The 8,977-nt window shown below is 43.4% G+C and overlaps 1 pseudogene; it reads left to right on the top strand.

Moving 5' to 3' along the window:
* Window positions 1-6,993: 6,993 nt before the first annotated feature.
* LOC143665736 (RAD9, HUS1, RAD1-interacting nuclear orphan protein 1 pseudogene) lies at window positions 6,994-8,124 on the top strand (annotated as a pseudogene).
* The last annotated feature ends 853 nt before the right edge of the window (window positions 8,125-8,977 follow it).

Here is an 8,977-nt window from a genome sequence, read left to right as displayed (position 1 = left end):
ATACTTTTCCACTTGGTCAAATTGTTCCATTTTTTTCCCCTGGAAAACTCTCTGTGGCTCTTGTTTCCTGTTTTCAATCTGGGCTAATCTCTGTATGTATCACAGCTATCAGCCTGGGGTTTCTGTTTCTATCCTGTGAATCTCCTATCCCTTTCCTCCTTTGGGTATCCAACTTTGGAGCTCATGCCATTGTTTATCTTGATTCATTCTTTTGGAGAAGCAAATCTATTTGTTTACTGCAAAAAGCTTACATGAATGATAAAAGTTATTTAAGGCTTTACATGTTTGAAAGTTTATTCTACTCTTTCATCTAGTTGGACTATGAATAGAAGAGAATGCTTGAGTAATTTGAAAATAATTTTATTTTGAAGGCCTGTGTGCCAGTTTGTATTATGTACCCTAGAAAAGCCATGTTTTAATCCTGATCCAATCTTGTGGGAGTAACTGTTTCTTTTAACCCTAATTCAATTCTGTAGGATGGAAACTTTTGATTATCCCATGGAGAAGTGACATGCCCAATTGTGGGTGTGACCTTTTGGAGCTTTGACTCCACCCATTCCAGGTGGGGCTTGATTAGTTTACTGGAATCCTTTAAAAGAAACATTTTGGAGAGAGTCAGAAGACAGAGCGACAAAGCCGACAGAGAGAGCAGAGACACGGATGTTTGGAGATGCTTGGAACCCAGCAGACATTGCCATGTGTCTTCCCAGGAGATGTTAAACAAGCCAGAACCTGGAGAGAGCCAAGGGAAGCCAAGAGATGAGAGCCAGCCCTGAGAAGCAAAGTGAAGAACCCCCACAGGAGCAGAGACTGAAAGCAATGGAGCCCAGGAGCAAGGGACCAGCAGATGCCAGCCACGTGACTTCCCAGCTGACAGAGCTGTTCCAGATCTATTGGCCTTTCTTGAATTAAGGTATCCTTCCCTGGATGCATTATTTGGACATTTTCATAGGCTGAGAACTGTAAAGTTATAACTTATTAAATCCCCTATTTGAAAGCCATCCCAGTTCTGTTATATTGCATTCTGGCAGCTTTCAAACTAAGATGGCATGCTCCATTGTCTTCCAGTTTTCAGTGCTGTTTAGAAGTTTGGTGCCCTTCTGATCCACTGTCTTTGGAATATGACCTATTTATATATTTTTTGATATTGTTACTATGCAGAACAATGGGCCTTGATGTAAGTTTCCCCCACATTTCATGGGCCTTTTCAATGTGGAAACTCAATTCCTTCCCTTCTTGTATTATTGCTTTGATGACTTTCTCCCTTCCATTTTCATTCTTTTCACATCTGGATTTCCTTTTAATCAAATGTTTGATCTACTCTACATGCCACCTACGTTATCTTTTCTTTGCTGTTTTCCATTTATTCATTCCTTTTGTTGTTGTGTTTTGTTGCACATAAAGGGGTCTTCTTTACTAAATCTCCTTCTCCTCCTCCTGCTAAAACAGCTGCTTCGTAGACATTCTCTCACTAAAGACTTGCTACTTGTGGCTTTGTGTTCATGGATTAATCTGATGAAAGGTGATTTGTCTTTGTACTGACCGCTTTGAGACACTTTGTATGAGTGAAGTCGTGTACTTAAAAAGGAGATCTAAGACTGGTACTTGGAGGCTGCTAGATGACAATCTGCCTCCACAATAACTTCACCCAAAGGTTCATTAGAGAAAAGAAAAGGCCAAAAACAGAACAAAGGGAAACAAACTCCAAACCTACAGCTCTTCCACCTTCCTTACAGAGCCCTTCCCCCATAGCTGCCCTAATGATTCCTCTTGACCCTTCAGGGAAAACGATCCCCTCCAGGCTCCTTTAAACATTAAGCCTTCTATGGAACCTGGCATGCCTGCTAGAGCAGAATTTAAAACTCAGACCCGAACTGAATTAAGAGCTATAATTAAAGATTTCCCCTAGATAAGGTCAGCAAATATTGATGGTAGAATTTGGAAATCATTTGATGTTTATGGTCCAGGACCACCTGACCAATATCAGCTTGTGCGCATATTTGTAGGAACCTCAGGTGCTAAGTCCTGGATGGCAAAATCTGGGTAATGTGTTGACCTGGAAAGGGACCTACAAGATCCCTCTTTTCACAATAAATCTGAGAGCAAACTACGCTTGAGAAATAGGGCAAAGTTTCTGCAAAATTTCATGCCAGTGCAAAAATCTTAGAAGTATCCTCCACAAATTATGATGGGAAAGCTATAGTCTCTGTGTTTAATAACCTCAACGTGGCCTATCTATCGATGCATTAGTCAGGGCTCTCCAGAGAAACAGAACCAATGGAGAGATCTGTAATTATGAAACTTTATATAAGTGTCTCAAAGCAATTATGGGGATGCATGATTCCAATTCCCCAGGGCAGGCTGCTAGCTGGCAGCACCAATGAAGGTCATCAATGAACTCTCCAGAAGGGTCTTAAACACTAACCTTAGTAAAACATCAGGTCTTAAGCCCCTTTAATGATTATACTAAAGACCCAATGTCCTAAAGATATAATTTTTTACATAATTTCCATCCAGCCTTAGGACCCTTGTGTCCTAATTTACAATGTAGTTAATCTACTTGGATATGGTTTTCATCAACCCATCCATTTTAGCTCAAGTATCAGCTTCCAGATTTCCAGGACTTGTGCTTGAAGTATGGGCTGGAATACTGTTACTGTGGTATTGGGTTTTGTGTCCTAACCCAGGTATCTCCCCATTGGGCTTTACATATGTCCTTGCCAGCTGTGGTCCAATTCAATTCTCCTGTGCCACCACTCCTGTCCCATCCAGAGAGTCAGACCCCGATATACAGCCCAGCTGTGAGTGCATTTGGAAAGCAGCATAGGGTCCAGGACTATCACCATCCAGACAGCACATAGCTCATACCATTGACTGCTATGACATTCTCTTTCACCCGTCACTATGGTGGCCATGGTTATTTGAACTGCCATCACTCACCATCCGGTGGGGGGCAGTTGTCCCCTGCAGGAACCACCGTCTTCTGATGGGGCTCCTCCACCGTCTATTAGTAATGCTACTTTATAACTGTCATGGATAGTGTAGGAGAGTTTAGATCCTCTGCATATGTAACTGGGTACAGTAATTTATGTAACTCTTCAGGTAGTGGGCTAGTATGGAGAGAACCTCACTGTTGTAAGTAAGCATGCCATTTCTGTAGTGTGCTAACCTGTGTACAAGGACTCTTAAGCCAAATACAAGTATCTTTGATCCATCCACTTATCGGTAACAATGCTTGCAGAGTTATTGGCAAAGTCATTGCTATAGGCTCTGCTTGCATAAGAGCAAGATACGGTGCTAACAGTTGTTTTTCATTGGGACTATATCATTGTGGGACCAAAACAGAGTGGTACTTGCTTCCCATTTTGTTTTTTGCCATAGACCCACCAGAACCTTCTGGATCGTTGGCAACATTCAATTCACAAGTTTGCCCTGCTATTAAAATACCTACAGACTGGACCTGCTTTATAGCTACTTTTGCTTATTGGAATGTGTTCTAGTTTGCTAGCTGCCAGAATGCAACACACCAGAGATGGATTGGCTTTTAATAAAAGGGGATTTATTTTGTTAGTTCTTCAGAGGAAAGGCAGCTAACTTTCCACTGAGGTTCTTTCTTACGTGGAAGGCACAGGATGGTCTCTGCTGGTCTTCTCTCCAGGCCCCTGAGTTCCAACAACTTTCCCCGGGGTGACTTCTTTCTGCATCTCCAAAGGCCTGGGCTGAGCTGCAAGTGCTGAGATGAGGAATGCCGAGCTGCTTAGGCTGTGCTACCTTGTGCTCTCTCATTTAAGCACCAGCCAATTAAGTCAAACATCACTCATTGCAGCAGACACGCCTCCTAGCCAACTGCAGATGTAATTAGCAACAGATGAGGTCTTGTACCATTGGCTTATGTCCGCAGCAACAAAACTAGGTATGCTCACCTGGCCAAGTTGACAACTGAATCTAACTAATACAGAATGCTTGCTGGGCATCCATGTCCCAATACCTGGGAGCCCCCTTTTTTATCAATCTATATAATAATCAAAGTATTTGAGCTAAGTAGGGTACAAAAGGTCTCCAGTAATTTTATAGGCCTATAATGGCTTGCAGTTCCTTTATGGTGTGGGAAGTAGGGCACATTTGTACTTTATCCCAACTGCTGTGGAATGTCCTTCATCTTATGTAACCAAACCAACCCTGGGAACTTTACAGACTGTCGGGACCTCTGGATCTTGACATGACTGATGGCCTGTCCTTGCTTTGTTAGAAGGCATGTGTAGTGATGGGGCTGCCATTTGCAGAGATGTCATCCCATTGAAGTAAACATAATATCATCAATATTATGAAGACAGCAACATTTGTCGGCTTTTGAAACATCTTGCTGGATCAGCTGCCACCATTCCATGACAGATGGTGGGGCTACGTATGTGCCCATGGCAAAACCTGGGAAGTCCATTGCTGCTCTGCCCACAGAAATGCAAAGTGAGTTTAGCAAACTTCAGCTAGTGGAATATTGAAAAAGGCATCAGCTAAGTCTAATACATAATGGAATTCTTCAAATGGGGCTGATATGTTATTGAAAAGCATTGCAATACTAGGCACTGCTGTGTGAATAGGTGACACAGCCTTATTCAGTTCCCGATACTCAGCTGTCATTCTCCAGCTAACATCAGGTTCTACTATCAGCTGCAAGAACATTAAATGGGCTCTGTACTGGTTGTCTGATCCTCACTTTGGTCAGTTCCTGTAACGTCTCACTGATCTCAGCATGTCCGCCCTGGAAGGAGATATTGCTGAGTATGAATGTTCCTGGGTGGATACAGGTGTGCTGGGGGCCAGCTGGTGGCACCCCATTTAAGTGGTTCCCCAACGTGGATGCAAAGGTGAAATTCATTGGGGTGGCGCTAAGCTCTTCATCTTGTAGCACTTCTACCCCTCATGTGTACTTGGGAGAAATACATACGACATACTTTCAGTGTTGGAGACCTCCCATTTGTAATGTTTGGGTGGTTTGTATTACTCCCCCATGGCTTTTCCCCCATACCCATCTATTGTCTGTAAGGGCCCATTAATCTCTGGGAATTCCCATAGATGAGCATGCACTTGGCTCCAGTATCAAAAAGGGCTACAGCATGCGAAAGGTTTGTAGGAGGCCAGTGGATAACTAGGTGTGTGTGAGACCTCCAATTGCCTGTCATCACCTACATTTGCAGGCACCTGTGGTCCCTCCCCTAGTCTTCAGGGGTAGGGGATATCTAGCCCCTTTCACCAGACTTACTTTCTTAGGGGAGTGCTGCGCGACTGACAGCCAGACTCACAGACGTGATCAAGGGCAGAGGTTGATCTTTTTTCTCCTTAGGTAGCTTTTGCCAGAGTCCTACTAATACAGCATTGGGTTATCTATTTTTTTTCTATTGGTGTGCACTGTGGCAATTAAATCAGCCCAGAATTGTTTAGGTGTGTTGGTTTGAATCTGTTAAGTACCCAAAAAAAGACCTTGCTCTTTTTTATACTGTGAAAAATAACATAAATACAAAAAAAGCAATATATTTCAAAGCACAGCACAACAATTAGTTGCAGAACAGATTTTAGAGTTTGGTATGGGTTACAATTCTACCATTCTAGGTTTTGACTTCTGGTTGCTCTAAGACACTAGAGACTAAAGAAATATCAATGTAATGATTCAGCTGTCATACTCGTCTGTTAAGCCCAACCTTCTCTGTATAACTCCACCTTCTCCTTTGATCTTCCTCCTAATCTTTAGGGGTGTTTGGGCTGTGCCTACTCTAGCTTTTCATGTTGAAAGAGGCTGTCAATAATATTGGATACAGGGATGGAACTAGTTGATGTTCTGGAGAGGCTGGGCCCTCTGGGTTTCAGGACTTATCTGACCTAGGAGCCCATCTGGAGGGTGTAGGTTTCTGGAAAGTAATCAAAGTGCATAGAACCTTTGTAGCATCTCAGATAAAGCCATCAGTGTTCTTTCAAGTTGGCAGGAATGATTTTGGTTGGGGTTTGGCAAACCATGATAGGTAGCAATGCCTAGCTGAAGCTTGTGTAAGAGTAGCATACAAATAGCCTCTTGACTGTATTAAACTCTCTCAGTCACAGAAACCTTATTTGCTATACTTCTTTTCCCCCATTTTAAGACTATGTTTTTTAAATCCATTCCTGTAGGGCTAGACCTATTGTGGGTGGAACCTTTTTGTTGGGCTATTTCAATTGAGATGTGGTCCAGCCCATTCAATATGGGTTTTAATCCTTTACAGGGGTCCTTCGTGAAGAGGATGAAAGACAGCGAAAGCCCAGACAGCTTAGGGAGAAATGCCCAGGAAGAAATGCCCAAGTCCCACAAGAAATGGGAGAGAAAGCCACTGAAACCAGAACTTAGGAGAAAATGACCAGCAGACGTCACCACGTGCCTTCCCGTATGACTAAGGAACCCCAGATGCCAGCAGCCTTTCCCCACAGAAGGTAACGTCTTCTTGATGCCTTAATTTGGACATTTTCATGGCCTTAGAACTATATAAATTTGTAACCTAATAAATTCCCATTGAAAAAGTCAATACATTTCTGATATATTGAATTTCAGCAGCTTTAGCAAACTAAAGCAGCAGGTTACACATACAGGCCCTCTCAGCTCTTCCCTGCAAGATCTCTTCGGTTACTTTTCTTATTGAAAATAAGGAAAGCGGGCAGCTGCTCCGGGGCAGCTGCAGGATGTTGAGAGCCCTGCTGTGTACCACCCAGCAGGTGGCAGAGAGTTATGGGGGCAGCAAGGAAGGGCAGAACCACGCCAGGGTTTGCAGGATCATGAATATGTTTTTTTTGAAGTTACTGTTATGTAACAGGAGTAATTTAGTACGAGGCAGCCATCATGCTCAGGGATGTACATGTTCATTTTATGAGGCACTTACAGAACTAGGAATTTATGGCTTCTCTGGTTTATGGTCTCACATCTTGTTATCATGTCTAATTTCTGGATGGATGAAGGCTTGTCCCTGTCACAAGGCTACTGCCCTCCCAGTAGTTAAAACTGTATCAGGGACCAGCCCTGGTCTCCGTGTTCCAGGCTCCAGCGCGTCAGTGGCCGGGAGCAGCAGGGCAGCTTTTGTTTCTTCTCTGCAGGCCTGGGTGGGACTTGGAGCCTATCACCCCCACCCCTCCCCATTGCAACCAGCATCCTGTCGTCGGCTGCTCTGCTCTCCTTTTGATGCCGCCCAGAAAGCTCAGCCACTATCCCAGCAGCAAGCATGGAGGGCCCCAAACCCCTGGATCCCCACAGGCCCATCACTTGTACCAGACCGGTGCCCGGCCAGCCTACTGACCACAGCACCATCACTTCCTGGATATGTCTGAGTTTGACAGGACAGCAGAAAGCTGGTACCCAGTCAATCAGAAGTGTCATCACTGAGACCAGGCAATCCATTCATGTCCAAAATCCACCACCTCCAAGTTTCCATGACTAATCTTTGAGAGTCCGCAGTCTTCTTCCGGTTCAGTGACACTGGAGGTCCAAGGGCCCCAGCCAAGTGGAGAAGGGCATTTCTGGAAGGTCCTTAGTCCCAATGCTCAGCCCCCAAAGCAGTGGGTAACTGTCAATGCATCGGTTCAAAGTCCAGGTTATGTGTTCATTCCACCTGACATCCAGACCCCAGAGTCATCTTCTGTGAAAAAACCCATTCACCCAGATCAGAGGAAAAACAGCCTTCCAAGCTGCTCCCTTCACTCTAGTCCTCCCAAGAGTGAAGGCCTGGACCTGCTCTGGTTGACGACACTCCTGAAGAGATGCATGGTATAAAGGTCACTTGGAGGAGATGGAGACAGCTATTTGCTTACCTCAGGGACAGAGGGAAGCTGGGCAGAAGCCAGTTCCTTGTGAAAAACTGACTTGATTTATCAGGTAACAGCCTCCCTCTTTATTAAGAAACACAAGACATTGCTGGTTTTCATAGAGTTGCTAAAGTCACTTTTCTGACTCACAGGACAGTGCATCAATAGAATAAAATGGAAATAACACCAAATTTAAAATACTTTAACTGGAGCCCTGTAACCAAAAGGAAATTAAACTCCCTGATTAGCTTTTTAAACTACCTGGTTTCATTAAACAGTTGGGTTTAGTGCCATAAACAGTTTACTTCATATTTTTCTTAGATTGACTGTTTAAATTTTAAAATGGCTTTTAACTTTAAAATGTATGTAAATAAATGGTTACAGAAAGTTTTTAGAGAACTCTGCTGCTCATTGTCAGTAATTCAGAAATAGTGCCCCATTCACGAAAGGTTTTTCTTATTTCCTTTAACCACTGCTCGTTAATCCTTTATTTATCTCATTCAGACTAATTCATTCCACAGTTTGAGAACCAACTCTGTGGCACGCTCAGTGGCAACTTCCTTTATGATTGGATGGGCAGAAAAAATCAAAGTAAACGCATAACTTTTTTGTAGTTGAGCTGCCATCTCAGCACCCTGGCTCATCTGCTGAAAGAGCAAGATGAGGAAAGGGTAATAAGTCCTATTTCCCTAAATACAGTGGGACCAGGGTAGATACAGACGTAGACAAGTTACTTGGGCTTGCTTAGGTTTTGACATTTTTTTCCCCCACCAAAGAAATCTGTAAATATTAAGTAGGATGGGAAAATGATTTCTTGTAACTGTTTAAAATGTGTGAAAATAAACTGCAAAGTTTTCAGACATGGAAAAAAAAAGAAACCTCTGTTGGGGGCAGGCAATGGTAGCTCAGTGGCAGAGTTCTTGCCTGCCTGGGTTCGATTCCCAGTGCCTACCCATGCAAAACAAAAAAAATAATAAAATAAAAATAAAAATCTATTAGACTTTCTTTTCTCCACCTGGGGAATTCCTGCTACTATCTCAAATGGATACATCTGACATTTCCTGTCAGGGCCAAGCTGACAAGGATAAGGGAATGGTATTAAAGAAATACCTGTGTTGGGGCTAAGCAGGGAACAGACAGACACCTAGCAGGAACTCTGATT

This window comes from Tamandua tetradactyla, chromosome 21 (assembly GCF_023851605.1).
Source record: "Tamandua tetradactyla isolate mTamTet1 chromosome 21, mTamTet1.pri, whole genome shotgun sequence".
In the NCBI taxonomy this organism is placed as follows: domain Eukaryota; kingdom Metazoa; phylum Chordata; class Mammalia; order Pilosa; family Myrmecophagidae; genus Tamandua; species Tamandua tetradactyla.
This window is presented reverse-complemented; position numbering and strand designations above follow the sequence as displayed.